Below are 16,523 nucleotides of genomic sequence, written 5' to 3'. Positions count from 1 at the left end.
ACGAATACCAACACACATAGATAAGCTTATCACCGTATAAACTTTCATTTCATTCCACTTTTCCATATTTCTTAACTTATGATTATCACATTGCTTACTTTAGCACATAAATATCATGACCTTCTTTTCATACCTTTCACAATTTTGACACATCATAAGCATGTTTCAATCCTCTCGATATCATTTTTTCGCATTACTAAAAATAGCTCGGTTGGAAGTCACCTCTGTCTTAACAAAACAATTTCGTTAGAGCCAAAAGATATCATACTATCACGAGTAGTAATATGGATGTATAGCTAGACTCACATACACTAGGTTAGTCCGAGAATCAACTAAACCATAGCTCTGATACCACTAAATGTAACACCGCTTACCCGTATCCGACGTCGGAACAGGGTTCAAGGCATTACCGAGCTTACATCAAAACATTCATACAAAACCAGGCCATAAAATTTCATCCAAATTAAAACTTTTCATACACATGCATAACATCCTTTATACGGGCCTACGAGGCCCAAAACATACATCAGGGGTGGTTCAGGACTAAACTAAGAACTTTGGAAACTTTTGGAAAACTTAGAAAATTTCATCATGAAACAAGGTCACACGCTCGTCTCCTCAGCCCGTGTAACTCTCTGTTTATGACGTCATCACAAAAATAAGGGCACATGGCCAAGGCACACGCCATGCCTCTAGGCCGTGTCCCTTACACAGCTGAGACACATGGCCGTGTTATAGCCCGTGTGGCTAATTCGAAACTAAAGTACATGATGTCGAGGACACACAGCTAGACTACACGCCCATGAGGGCAGGCCGTGTGTCACACACGGCCTAGACACACGCTTGTGTGTCTACCCGTGTGGACAAGTTTTAGGCTATTTTCCAAGCCAATTGCCACCCTCAATAACAAACTCACATGCTTACCTTTATTGACCATTAACATGGAACATTTGAACATTCAATCATCCACAAACAACACAAGATCATGGTAACCTCATATCATATTTTACATACATAAAACATCATGCTTAGTCAAGCTCAAATTTACTAATTCTCATGCATCAAAGTTTATAAGATTACTCCCATGTCACACATTTAAGCCTTAGTTATCAACATGTCATCTCATCTCAATTAAACTCTCAAGCATTCACCACCAACAATATAACTCATTACATATACACAATCACAAGCCTCATCTCCATGATATAGGCACATGCATAATCATACAATCAACATAAGCCACCATTCATGGCTATACACAAATTGAACTATAACCATTATAGGCCAACACATTTGGCCAGATTAGTAATCACATAATTACAAAAGATAAAGCCCTATACATGCCATAGACTTAAGTATTCGAATACTTATACCCAAAATGGTAGCTTGATAGTATGATTGAATCTCTGGCGATCTCCAACCTGAGCTAACTAAATAAACCTATAAGAGATGAAAAGGAAGGGGAGTAAGCTAAAAAGCCTAGTAAGTTCATATGAAAATAATAAGCAATTTATTAACTTGCTTCTCAAGGTAAAACAACCATATTTACATTTTTAATTATGGTTAGGTCAAGCTATTTTCTCGAGTCACGGTCACTAATTTATTTATATCTGGAGCTATGAAACTAAAAATTAAGTTCCACTAATTTTCCTTGAAACTAGACTCACATATCTTCTTACCATAAAATTTTCAGAAATTTTGGTTTAGCCAATAAATATAGTTTATTCTTTAAAATCACCCCTGTTTTCCTGCCTGACAGCTTTGACCTTTCTCAATAAAAAATTATTATCTCATAGTATGGGACTCAGCTGATGTTTCCATCTATTTCTATTGCAAATAGGCTCATTATAAATTACAACCCATAATTATTTTTGTACAATTTTTAATGATTTTCTCAAATCAGAGCAGGGGATTTTGAAATCTTTCTGACTCTATCTCACACAACTTAAAATATCTCATAATATAAAATTCTTTGCTTACACCGTTTCTTTTATAAGAAAGTAGACTCAATAAGCTTCAATTCAATATTTTATTTAATCTCTAACTCACTTTCTACTATTTTTAATATATTTTCAAATTCAGACTGCTATTGTTGCCCAAAACCGTTTTTGTAAGAAAATGATAATAACTAAATTTACCACACCTTCCTTTCTTTTAATTAAAAATCCATACATTTATAAACATATATCATTATTCACCAAATTAACAAAACATCATTTCACAATGCTCATGGACTTACCATTCATGGATTTCATATTAAGTTAAGTTTTTGTACATACCTCTACCGATCCTTACCATTTCATACATATACATAATGCCGTTGCATCTTCGATGTCTCGCACACTATGTACCATACTCGATACCTCGCACGCTAAGTGCTATTCTGGATGTTTCGCATACTAAGTGCCATCCTCGATACTTTCCACACTAAGTTCCATTTATATAAATATAGCCGAAGCTATCTCAAATTACCCACCAAGTGCCACTTTTAGTCGAAGCTATTTCGAACCGTACACTAAGTGCCATTTTAGCCGATAAGTCGTTAATAATAATAATCACGTATTGAAAATTTATACAATATCAAGCATTAAAAGCATAAATTTAACAATACTTAATGCATACGAACTTACCTCGATCGTCAAAACGTTGTAATGGATCAACTTGTTTGAAACTCTATTTTCCCTCGATATAGACTTGTACGAGGCTTAACCTAATCTAATCAATAAAATTCAGCTATTTCAATTCATATTCTATTCATTTTAACTCAATTTCATATTTTGGTAAAATTACTATTTTACCCCTGCACTTTTGACCCTTTTACAAATTAGTCCCTAAGCTCGAAAAATTCAAATTTAGTCAATTTCATCATAGCCCAAGCTATCTGAATTTCAAACATGCTCATATCAGTCCATATTTTTAATTTATTCACACTTTTACCACACAATTTATTAAATTTCCCAATTTAGTCTAAATTTGACATTTTTGCCAAAATTCACTTAACAAAACTCAATAATCTACCATCAAAGATTTATTTTCCATTATTAAACATCAACATACTTAAATATTGAACAATGGCATCATCAGAATACTCTAACAATTTTGAAATCAGAGGTACGGGCTAGCTAGATTACGAAGCAACGATCTCAAAAACGTAGAAATTATTAAAAACCAAACACAAAACATACCTCCACCAAGGCATGCAAGTGCCGAACTTAAAGAAGCTTCAATGGCCTTCCTTTCTTCTCATATTCGGTTGAAGAAACAAAAGAAATAAAGTGCATGTGTTATTTTATTTCTTTATTATTTAACATTTATTAACTATTTACTTATTTAACCTTAAAGCCAACCCAAAAATTCAATATTGCCAAATCATTGCCATCCACTAACTCTTTAATGGCTTAATTACCATTTGAGGACCCTCACGTTAAAATCCAAGGACAAATAACTCCCTTTTACTAATAGCATGCAACTTTTGCATTTTACGCGATTTAGTCCTTTTTACCGAATTAACCACTCAAACGGTAAAATTTTTTTCAGCAAAACTTTAATACCATCTTATTTCCACTCTGTAAATATTTATAAAAATATTTACGCCTAAGTTTATAGAAACGAGGTCCCGATACCTCATTTTCTAAAACCATTTGAACTTAATAAATCGCTTATAAAGCAAAAAAAATCACAATATCAAAAACCTTTTTTTTAAATCACAATTAACTCATAAATATTAAAATATTAATGAAATAAATTTTTCAACATCAGATTTGTGGTCTCAAAATCACTATTCCGATTAACCCTAAAAACGGGCAGTTACATTATTGAAATGAGATGGTATTTGATATATGATTGTTCTGAATTGAGTTACAAGTCTAGTAACGCCTCTTAACCTATTTTGGAAATGGTTACGGGTTGGGGATGTTATATTTTATCGGTTTCAGAGCTATGGTGTAGTCGGTTCTAGGACTACCATAGCATATGTGAGTCTAGCTATACATGTCATATTTATTAACTGCGATTGTATGATGAATCTTGACATTGAAATGTGCTTTTATATTGCAAATGGATCCCAAACGAGCCGTAGCGGACGATGTTGAAAGCAATGCGCCTGCTCCCGCGTAAGGGACGGTGCCATTTGATTCTTGACCGGCTACGCGTAGCCGTGATGGTGAGGCTAGACAAGTCTTCTATCAAATGACAAACGATTGGTTTAGCCAGTATATTAGAACCAATCTAGCTGTACAATAACCTCCACCCTCGGTTACTCCTCCGTAAGCTCCTACTATGCCATCAGTGAATCCGATTTAGTTAAGTAAGCCACCAGTTGATAAGATTAGAATGTATGGGGCCGAAGAGTTCTGAGCTACAACAAATGATGATACTGAAAAGGCAGAGTTATGGTTAGAGAACACAATACGAGTATTTGATGAATTGTCATTGAATCCTGAAGAATGCATAAAATGTGTCATTTCAGTCGTGAGAGATATAGCGTATCACTAGTGGAAAACTTTAATATCGATAGTTCTGAGTGAGCGAGTTACTTGAGATTTCTTTCAAGCTGAATTCTGGATGAATTACATTAGTAAGAGATTTATCAACCAGAAACGTAAAGTGTTTCTCGAGCTTAAACAAGGTCGTATTTTTGTTATAGAATACGAGTGGGAATTTGTAAGGTTGAGTCAGTATGCTCGTGAATGTGTATCTACTGAGGCAAAAATGTGTAAAAGATTTGAGGATGGTTTGAAGGAAGATATCCATTTGTTAGTCGGGATTCCTAAGATTAAAGAATTTGTTGTGCTTGTTGAACGAGCATGTAAAGCTGAAGACCTCGGGAAAGAGAAAAGAAAAGCTAATTCTGAAGCTAGAGAAATGCGAAAGAGATCATCGGGCAAATCATTTCAATTTGAATCAAAGAAACTTAAAGATGATAATAGCCGTTCAAATGTTAATATGGGACATTTGAATAGAGATCATGCTAGATCACATTCAAATTTCAAAGCTTCAGCTACGTCTGTTACCAGTGTTGGTAATGTAAAGAATGAAAAGCCTGAGTGCAATCAATATGGAAGAAGACATTTTGGAGAATTTTGGGGAAAATGTAATAATCGAGCTTGTTACAGTTGTGGTTCACGAGACCACTTTATAAAAGATTGCCCAGATTTAGCTGAAAAAGATAATGTTTAGAATCCGAGGCCAAGTGGCAACGCTTCTCGTGATAGATCTCCTAGAAATACGAGAAATGTAAGCATTAGACAAAGAGAAAACAAAAGATACAACTGCTAGATCTGAGGCTCGTGCACCTACTAGAGCCTATGCTATCCGAGCTCGTGATGAAGCTTCATTGCTAGATGTGATTACGGGTACATTCACTCTTTATGATACTTCTATAATTGCTTTGATAGATCCTGGATCAACACATTCGTATAAATGTATGAACTTAGTGAACAGTAAGACTTTCCCTGTAGAGTCTATAGAATTTGTGATTGGAGTTTTGAACCACCTAGGCAGATGTGTTTTAGCTGATAAAGTCTGTAAGAATTGCCCGTTAATGTTTCAAGACACTTGTTTTCTGGCTGATTTGATGTTGTTACATTTTGATGAGTTTGATATAATTCTGGGTATGGATTGGTTAACTTTGCATGATGTTGTTGTGAACTGCAAACGAAAAATTATTAATTTGAGATCCAAGAATGAAAAAATAGTTAGAATTGAATCTAGTGATTTGAATGGATTGCCTGCTTTGATATCTTCAATGAAAGCTTTGAGTATTGTAAGAAAGGATTGTGAAGCCTACTTTTCTTATGTGATTGATTCGAAAGTGTTAGAAAAGAAAGTAGAATCAGTGCCTATTGTATGTGAGTTCCCTGATGTGTTTCCTGAAGAACTTCTGGGATTCCCTCCGATCAGAGAAGTGGAATTTGGTATTGAGTTAGTACCGAGAACTACTCCGATTTCGATAGCTCCGTATAGAATGGATCGACTAAATTAAAAGAATTAAAGTCTCAGTTGCAAGAGTTAACCGATAGAGGATTTGCTAGATGATCGTGTGATTCGTAACAAGTATTAAATATTTATAATGAAGATCAACCTAGACTAACTATTATTGCGATGTAGGCAAGTGTACCTATCGAACAGTAGTATAGTTTTAGCAAGACCGGATTGTCAAACCTAAAGGAACTAAAAGTACTAGTAATGACTGTCTTTTTATTATCTAGCCTAAGAATAAAAGGGTTTGTTTTAATTAACTAATTATTTAAACTAAGAATGCACAGAGAAAATAATTGGGGAATTGCTTTTGGGAAAATCGATTGACTTGAGACAATACCTAAGGAAAAATCCACCTACACTTTACTTGTTATTCTGGCTCTGAATCGGACGATTTATTCATTCAACTTGTTCCGTAGAGATCCCTAAGTTATGTTATTATCCATATTCAAGACTAATAACATCTAATCCCTAAATTGAATAACTGAGACTTTTCTCTAATTAACACTCTAAGGTTGCATTAACTCGATCTATGGATCCCCTTATTAGGTTTCACCGTAATCCGGCAAAATCTTGTCACCCTATTTTTAGGCTCGCAATCAACTCCGCTTAATTATGACAAATGTACTCTTAGACAGGATATATTCCTCCTCTGAATAAAAGTGTGTCTTGAATCAGTATCCTGGGATATCAAAACAAGAATTAAGGACACATAATTAAGAACAAGTTAAATATTTATCATACGATTCAGAAAATAATAATAATATTCATCTAAGGTTTCATCCCCCTTAGGTATTTAGGGGTTTAGTTCATAACTAAATAAGAAAACATCTCAGAAGAATAAAGAATACAAAACATAAAGAAAACCCAAAACTCCTGAAGGGAAATTGAGGAGAGATCTTCAGTCTTGATGATGAATCTGGCTTCTGAGATGGATCAATCAGCTTTTGTGGGGTAATTCCCTTCTCTTCCTCCTCTAGGGTGTATTTATGGCTTTGGAATGCCTAGAAGCCCTCAAAATTATCCTTTTTTGAATTGGATTCAACTTGGGCTCGGTAGGAACACGCATGTGACACACGCCCGTGTTCGGTTACTTCAAGCCATGCTCGAGCCTGCCAAATTGACACAGCCGTGTGGCCTATCCGTGTGAGGAGGTCCAGGCCGTGTTGATTTCGTACTTTGGCCCATTTTCTCGGTATTTTGGCCCGTTTCTCGTTCCTTTTGCTCTCCTATGCTCTCCTAAGTATAAAACATGAATTTAAAGCATTAGGAGTATCAAATTTACCAATTCTAATGAGAAATCATCCATAAAATGCATTAAACATGGAGTAAAAATATGTATAATTTATGGTTTATCAAATACCCCCACACTTAAGCATTTGCTTGTCCTCAATCAAAATCCTCAACTCATAATCAAAATAAATTCTCCTCAACTTATAATTCTTATCGATAATATCTCAAAATAATCCATAGGTAATCATACATTGAGAATTCAACTAAAAAAACATAAAAGTTTCAAACATTCCAAGTTGAGTATTTAATCATGCAAACATAGGTGTCTCTCCGCATCTAAGTAATTACCTTTATTTCAGAATATCACAGAGTTTTACATCCTCACTAAAGATTCACTCAAATCACTCGAGGTGTTTAAGGACAATAAATGAAGCACTCAATAGTCAATAATGAAAAGTCATTACCATAGGCTTGCATGAAAATCAAATCTCCACCACTATAATTTAAGATGATACATCAATCAAAAGGTCTTTAGAGGGTTGTAATGAGGCTTGGTTAGGGGGTTTGGTCATAAACTAAAAGAAAGGGTTAAAATCGAGATTGAATTGAAAAATTGCCTAACTAGAAAAAGAGTTAATTTTCACTTGCATACAATAGATCTTCTTCTCAAAATATGGAATTACAAATAAATATACATAGTTTTTTTTTTTTAAAGAACAAGTTAAATAACATAGACTAACTATTAAGAACAAAACATAGCTAAGCAATCCATTCAACTCAAATCTCGACAAAAATAGGGATTAATTTAGGGGATTTCAACAATAATGGATTAAGGGTTAATCAAGGAATGGCTTGATAGGCTCAATGGCATTTACTAGGGGTTAATCGTAGAGGTAGGCTTTTCATGGCATGAGTGGGTTAATCCTAAGCGCCTTAATCATTTTGATATATCAAATCAAATGGTGTGGTCTCGACATGCATAATCAAGCAAGTTCTAGAATAATAGTTCAATACTGGCGCACTCAAAGCAATAATAAAAGTGAGCATGAAAGAATGAATAGATGCTCAAAAGTCTCAAAGTCTCACAAAAATTATGGTTTTTTTATTTTTAGACTCGTGAATTCCAATTCAAAGTAATACCTAGACTTGGGGAAACAACCTATAATTTTAAATTCTTAAAAATCAACTTATCATGCTTGATTCTCTAATGCCTTAAAGTTTAAACAATCAATGCATAAATCCCTATGTTTTAATTTGAGATATATCAATCAAAATCATAAATCAGTTAAAATTTATCCTAAATATGATATGAGAGCTTTTCAAGAGAACAAGGTGATCATTCAGGGATTTTTCTAATAATGAAATAAATACCCCCCACACTTAAGATGTACATTGCCCTCAATGTACAAAGATAGATATTTAGAGTATAAAGATAAGATAGGGAGAGAAGTGAAACTTCCTGTATGATGAAATCCTCGAACTGGAGTTTTGGAGAGGAATCAGTTCGAGAGAGGAGGAGGATACTCCGGCGGTCGTAGAGGTTCATTAGGCCATAAGTCCTGCGCCAAAAGAATATTATATCTAGTGGTAGCTATGGTTGTGGTCGATCAGGACATGGCAGTCGTGGAGAACCTTTATCGGTGGAGTTTTAGTTCTTATATGACGATGAGCTTAAGAGTTCTATATAACTGTGATAAAATCAGGAACTTTTTAGGGGATATTAGGAACAATAATTCTTTAAAAATAAAATTTTTGAAATGTAATAAAAATAAAAAGTAGTTTCAATAAAAATTAAAAAAATAAAATAAGAAATAAATATTTCTAAACATCTTCATCGCTAGATGGTTCGCGACGTGGGACTGGCGATGAGATATGGAGGTGCTGACAAATCTACTGTAGAGTAGCATCAATGTTGTCAAATTGTTGAAAACACTACTGCTCAAATTGGGTGAGGCACTCAGAGATGTCAGCATATGAAGCTGTCGCATGAACTGGACGAAAGGGTGGTGGTGGTGGCTGAGTCGGTGGGCCTTCGTGCTGTGGGGGGACATCATCAGTAATGTCCTCGTAGGCCTCCTCCTCAGTAGATTGGGCAAGACGATATTGGGGCGGGTAGGTTCCTTAGTGCCTCTCGATCATCCCCATGCTAAGCATGCTCAAGATGCCTTTTGGAGACATCTGGCCAATAAGGGTGAGGTATAATTCTTAGGCCGCGGTGTTGAGGAGACCGAAGTGTCACGCCTCCTAGTCACGTAGGGGCCAATGAAGATGACCCCCTTCCGATGCCGCTCCGTCTGGTGCTGAATCGCAAGGGTGATGAAATAGGCAAGGTTGATGACGTGTCCTTGCGACATGCACCATAAGAAGTAGACGTCGTGGGTGTTGACGATGCCAGTGCTCTTTCACCTCCTTATAACCGTGTGAGCTAAAATAGTGTGTAAATACCTCAGGGATGGTGGGAGAACTGATGCCTTGGAGCGGCTAGGATTGTACAAGGTCGCGCTAGGGGCCAAAGTGTGATAGCACTTCCAGGGCGAGAAATGTATGTGGCGACTGAGAGCATGTAGTTCATTCTTCTCCTTGAATTCCTCCGTATATAGGCCTATTACAGCACCAAACTCTGGGACGCTTAGCTAGCGGATTAATCCGCATAGGCGAAACTGGACTATGCAGGGATCATCGTACCTTGTCAGTACGGTCTGGAGATGGAATGTTGAGCAGAGTTCCATCGTGAGCTCGAGGTATGCCGGCTCGATAATCCCAAAGAACAGCTCCCACGGGTCGGTGATTAAGAGAGCCCGAATTGTATCAGCCATTTGGACTTGTTCTACGGCAGCCCAGTCGATGCAGCGCCCTGCTGCTAAAGGTCAAGCCCGAAGTATTTGGAAGAGCTCTTCTTGGGGCCCTCGTGGAAGCTATAGGAGACGGTGACGAATTTTCGCCGTTGGACCCGCGGAAGATGATGCTCCCTTCCTCTCCTTCGAGGCTGGTACGGCGATTTTCTTTCCTCTTGAAGATGACATTGAAGGCCTGTAATATAGAGAATAATAATAATAGGTAAACATATTTGAAGGGGCTATTCCAACGAAGACTACTAATATGAAGCAAACTCAACCACACTAATAATAATAAGAATGAGAATAGAAATGTAATGGGTATAAGGATTTCCTAGTCTCAATTTAACATAAATTGTATGGTAACTATCCTAGGAATGCAATTTAAATGATAAAAATTGGCATGATAATAGCATGAAAATGAGCATAGTAATGTCATGGATATGTGGTGTGTCTAACAACTTGATTTAATTCGAAATGTATAATAAAGAACCTAAAAATTTTCAAACTAAATGATAAAGTAATAAACAAAAATGAAAACTAGTTTAAAAGTAATGGAGACTATTGTAATAATAAGCATTAATAATGAGTAAAATAGAAGGGAAAGGAGTATACAAACGCTAAGGGAAAGAGATTGAGCTTTAAAAACGAAGTTGAAGGCAGCGCACGGGCGTGGCAGGGGGCCGTGTGGAGTTGCAGCGGCTAGGGTTATGGTTTTGAAAAGGGGAAGAAGATGAACAGTGGTTTGCTTATATAGGGGAGGGCCACACGGCCTAGGGCCACCCCCGTGTACACAGAAAGTGAGCCCGTGTTTTTCAAATTTTGCGATTTAGGTCGTGCCCGGCTACTATCCCACGCTCGTGTGTCTTGGGCCTGTGTGGCACACGGTCATGTCGCACGATCGTGCCTAGCTTTGTTCGCTTCTCCCACGCCCGTGTGTTAGGGTACCACGCCCGTGTATTATTGTCCACGGCTTAACGGTACGGGCGTGTCTCATGCCTGTGTCGAAGAAACAGAATCAAGCCTTGCCTCTAGAACGCCTGTGTTTTTGTTTTTCTATTCCCATGCCTGTGTTCACCTATCAAGTTCACCCACGGCCATGTCGCACGGCCATGGGGATTTATCGCATCCCGTGTTTTGGGGGAAATCATGTCCTGCTTCCATACGGCTGTATCGCACGACCATGTCCATTCCCCTGTTTGGCCACGGCTTTAGGCACGCCCGTGTGCGTAGCCGTGTGTGTTGAAAAACTTTGTAATTCAAAGATAAAGTTAATAATTTAACGTGTTATAAATAAAAAATAAAGAAATCAAAATATGTTAGTGCTCGGGTTGCCTCCCAAGAAGTGCTTATTTATAGTCTAAGCTCGACTTACCTCTCTAGTGAATAGTCAAGGTGGTTCGAGGAGTTTATACTCCTCATTCCTACTATCAATCTCATCAAAATAGGGTTTTAATCGGGTGTTGTTTACCTCAAAAGTGGTGAACTTGGAGTGACTCACCTCCACCGTACCGAATGGAAAAATACTGAGTACCGTAAGAGGGATTTCCTCATTCGGTGTGGTAGTGACAATGTGAGGATCTGCGGCATCTAGTAAGACTTTATCGCCAACCTGAAGTTGATTTAGAGAGGTATCGACCTTGTTTTGGCGTAGTTTTGGTTTATCATGTGTTCTCGATTTGTGTGCTCGCCATTCATCTAGCTCATCTATCCGTAGCCTTCGTTCTTCATGAGTGTGTCCTCTATCATTTCTGGAACATGGCTCGTGAACTTATTTGAACCTCAAATTCTGCAAAGTCATAATGTCAGTTTTAGTAGATTGGTGTGGACTATTACCTTCAATGTTTGATGTGATGTTAGAATTACGAGCTTGAAGGGTGATCGTGTCGTCTCCTATGTGAAGCGTGAGCTCACCTGTGCCAACATCAATAATTGTTTTAGCAGTTGCTAAAAAAGGCCTCCCTAAAATCAAAGGGGTGTTATTATGCTCCTCTATGTCTAGAACAACGAAATCAACGGGAAATATAAACTTATCTACTTTCACTAGTACATCTTCAATAATACCCCTAGGGAATCTTATAGTTTTATCTGCCAATTGAATGCTCATCCTAGTTTGTTTAGGTTTCCCAAGACCTAGTTGCTTAAACATTTTGTAAGGCATGACGTTAATACTGGCCCCTAAATCAAGTAATGCATGATTTATATCTAAACTACCAATTAAGCAAGGAATTGTAAAACTCCCTGGATCTTTCAATTTGTGGGGTACCTTATTCTGCAGAATAGCTGAGCAGACTGCGTTTAGCTCCACATGAGACACTTCGTCCAACTTCCACTTATTTACTAAAAGCTCTTTTAAAAATTTCATTGCATTCGGCATCTGCGACAGAGCTTCAATAAATGGTAAGTTAATATGTAATTTTTTTAAAAGTTTAAAGAATTTACCAAATTGTACATCTGAGCGGTCTTTCCTTGTCGCGTCAGGATATGGAACACGAGGTTTAAATTCTTCATTCACCATTTTGTTATGACTTACCTCACTTTTACCTTTGCTCACCATAGTTTCTTGCATCAATTTTGGCTCAGGCGCAATGAATCCTTCACTATCTTGAGTACTAATTGCATTGAGGTGTTCCCTTAGGTTAGGTTTAGTATTACTTGGTAAGCTACCTTGTGGTCGTTCAGAGATTAGTTCGGATAGCTGGCCTATCTGAGTTTCGAGCCCTTGGATCGATGCTTGTTGATTCTTAAGTGTTGTCTCAGTTTTTGGAAATGGGTTTCTGACATTGATATGAATTTTGAGAGCATCTCCTTAAGGTTCAGTTTCTTCTCTTATTGATAAGGTGGCTGTTGAAAACCCTGAGGATTTTGTGGCTTTTGATTCCCTTGACCACCCCAAGAGAAATTTGGGTGATTCCGCCAACCTGCATTATAAGTATTACTGTATGGGTTATTTTGAGATCTAAAGTTATTGTTACCCATATAGTTGACTTGTTCCTCTACGGTTGTAGGATTGAAGGATTGATATTTTGTATGCACACCTCCTCCACTTAGTCACACCTCATCACTAGATGTACATGCATAGAAACAATTAAACCATCAATCCTTTTATTGAGAAGTTCTACTTGATTTGACAGCATAGTAATTGAGTCGACGTTATAAACGTCGGTCGTTTTTGTTGACTTAGTCCTCATAACTTGCCACTGATAGTTATTCAGTGACATTTTTTCAATGAATTCATAAGCCTCTTCAGGTGTTTTGTTGTTGATGGTTCCGCCAACAGCTGCGTCAACCATTTGTCAAGTCGAGGGATTCAGACCATTGTGGAATGTTTGTACTTGAAGCCAAAGCAGTAACCCATGGTGAGGGCACCTTCTCAGTAAGTCCTTGTATCTCTCCCATGCATCGTAAAGTGTTTCTAAATCCATCTGCACAAAAGAAGAGATATCATTACGTAATTTAGCCGTTTTAGCCGGCAGAAAGTATTTTAGTAAAAAATTTTTGGTCATTTGTTCCCAAGTAGTAATTGACCTTCGTAGTAACGAGTTCAACCACTGTTTAGCTCTGTTCCTAAATGAAAAAGGAAATAACCGAAGACGAATGGCATCATCAGGAATGCCATTGATTTTAAATGTATCGTAAAATTCTACAAAGTTTGCTAAGTGAGCGTTGGGATCTTCATCCTGCAAACCATCAAACTGAACAAACTGTTGTATCATTTGAATTGTGTAGGTTTCAATTCAAAAGTATTTGCAGCTACAGCCAGTCTAACTATGCTAGATTTAGTTCTTGTTAGAGAAGGTTTAGCATAATCATACATAGTACGTGGAGCAGGATTTTCATTAGCCGTAATTGCAGGAGGTAGTTGATTGCCTTGGTTTTTAGCCATCTCTTCGATTGGGGGTTGACTATCGTCTTCTTGCTCATTATCTATGTATCTTAAGCTTCGCCTTATTTCTCTTTGGTTTCTATGAACTGTTCGATTGATTTCTTCGTCAACAAGTAATGGTTCTGACGGGTTTCTTCTAGTCATGAACTAGGAAAACCTGCCAAGAGAAAGAAAAAGTAAATTAATTAGTAATAATTAAATTGCAAGAAAAAAATAAATGGCTAAAGTAATAAAAATTGAGTATTCCTAATATTTTAGTTCCCCGGCAACGGTGCCAAAAACTTGATTGCGTGATTCGTAACAAGTAATAAATATTTATAATGAAGATCAAACCTAGACTAATTATTATCGCGATGTAGGCAAGTGTACCTATCGAACTGTGACAGCCCAAAGTTGACCCTAGTCGGGAAGTGGTTTCGGGACCGCTAAACCGAGTCACCGAAATGTTTGAATGTGATACTTATTGTCTAGAATATGTAATTATGAATGTGTGAAAATTTCAAGCTTCAATTTGGTTGATTTCATGTGAATTTAGTCAATAGGACTTATGTGAGAAAATTTTAAAATGTGATAGGTCAATGTGTGAGGACCTATTAGTGCATGTGGACAAAGGGGAGGACTTGCATGTCAAATTTCCCCCCCTAATGAGTAGTGGCCGGCCATGACAAGGAATGATGGGCAAAACATGTCATGAAACATGTTTTGTTAGTGGAAGAATAAAATAAGGAGTATGGGTAATAAAGAAATGAAAACAAAAGAAAAAAAATGTGTGTGTAGTGTTTGTCCCCCCCCCCCATTGCCGTGAGCTAAAGAAGAGAAAGGGGGAATTTTGTTCATCCTTTTTCTCATCTTCATGCTTGCCAAAACTAGAAAGAAAAACAAAGAAAAATTTTCTCATCCTTTGGTTCATCCTTGGCCAAAAATTTTAAGGAGGAAAGAAGAAGAAAGGTGAAGAGATTCGGCCATGCATGTAGCTAGGCTAAGGTATGTTTGATGATGTTCCATGAGAGGCATGCATGTTTTAGTTGTTAGCTTGAGTTCTACCTAGCCCATGGTCTAAATCTTGCTATGTGATGGAAATGGCACTTGACCATGGATGCATCATTTTTGGTTGATGTTTGATGTTGTGGTGATGAGGCAAGAGGATGAGTTAAGATTCGGCCTAGGTGGAGGTTGTGTTAATGCCATTGCATGCAAAATATGAAGCTTGTTAATGATGCATGTGATGATGGCTTGATGATTCTTGAACCTCCTTTTTAGCATTTTTGTGTGAGCACATATGTGCATTGGTTGCTAAATGGAGAAGAATCGGCTAGCAAGATGTGTGCTAAGGCCGAATGTAACTTTGCATGTTAATGAGCAATGCATGTGTTAAATTGATGAAAAGGGGGAGGATGCTTTACTAGTGTGTATATGTGTGTATTAAGTGTTGAAATCGACCCCAAAAATAGACATGCATATTCGGCCAAGGGGAAAGAAATTAGCTAATACGTTGTGTTGATGCATGATTTTTTTTTGCATGTATGAGACTTTAATGTCTAATGTATAAATATGGGCTAAGTGCCTTGTGTTCATCTTATTGATGCCTAAATGATGAAATCAATTTATTTGTTTAATTAAGCTCAAGAACAAAGGGGAAATAAATCCGATAAAGGGAAGGAAAAAGTGGTCGAATAGTTAGCGGAATCGTTCGACAACACCCGAGGTAAGTTCTTGAGTAAGAGAGCTTAAATTTCGATGTGATTAAATCATGCTCTATGTGTGGCTATTGAGCCGAATGTGCAAGGACAATATGTGCCTTGTGTTTGAGTTTCGTAAACGAAAATGAAATATGAATGTGCCATGAATTATTGTTAGATGTGCATGATTAATTGAATGCTGTCCGGGCTAAGTCCCGAAGGCTTTGTGCTAAGCGAATATATCCGGACTAAGATCCGAAGGCCTTTGTGCGAGATATTAAATCCGGGTTAAGTCCCGAAGGCATTCGTGCGAGTTATTAAATCCGGGTTAAGTCCCGAAGGCATTCGTGCGAGTTATTAAATCCGGGTTAAGTCCCGAAGGCATTCGTGCGAGTTGTTAAATCCGGGTTATGTCCCGAAGGCATTGTGTGAGTTACTAAAACCGGGCTATGTCCCGAAGGCATTTGAACGAGGAGCTATATCCGGTTAAATCCCGAAGGTACGTGATTTGGTAATGAATGAGCTTGCTGTAAAATTCCAGCGAATACTCGAAAAACATCCCAATATGGGGATATGTTACGTATGTGTTGAATTTAATCGAGCCCTTACAAATAAATGTTCGCTCAGTTGATAAACGAGCTACCGGCCTTCGGCCAAGTTAGTTTATTGTGTATGTACATAAGGGTTGTTAATGTTGTGAAGCATGTTTGATATCGGTAAATTGCGTATTATGAAATATTCCGTTTAGCTAAATGTGTGCTATTCTTTGTGCATGCTGGAATTCCTTACTCAAACTTACTAAGCATAAATTGCTTACTCGTTACATTGCTCCTCTGTTTTATAGATTTTTGGTTCTCCAGCTATCGGACTCGGGATCTTGAAGTCGAAGTCGCCCACACTATCAAAGGCTCT

At 37.4% G+C, this 16,523-nt stretch overlaps 1 non-coding gene across 1 annotated transcript; it reads left to right on the top strand.

Moving 5' to 3' along the window:
* Positions 1–13,397: 13,397 nt before the first annotated feature.
* Positions 13,398–13,504, top strand: LOC121205739 (small nucleolar RNA R71). Its single transcript, XR_005900814.1, has one exon. It is a non-coding gene; the product is annotated as a small nucleolar RNA R71 (small nucleolar RNA).
* The last annotated feature ends 3,019 nt before the right edge of the window (positions 13,505–16,523 follow it).

Source organism: Gossypium hirsutum, chromosome A08, assembly GCF_007990345.1.
Source record: "Gossypium hirsutum isolate 1008001.06 chromosome A08, Gossypium_hirsutum_v2.1, whole genome shotgun sequence".
Lineage (NCBI taxonomy): Eukaryota > Viridiplantae > Streptophyta > Magnoliopsida > Malvales > Malvaceae > Gossypium > Gossypium hirsutum.
The sequence above is the reverse complement of the archived record's forward strand: the minus strand, read 5'-3'. Positions and strand labels throughout refer to the sequence as shown.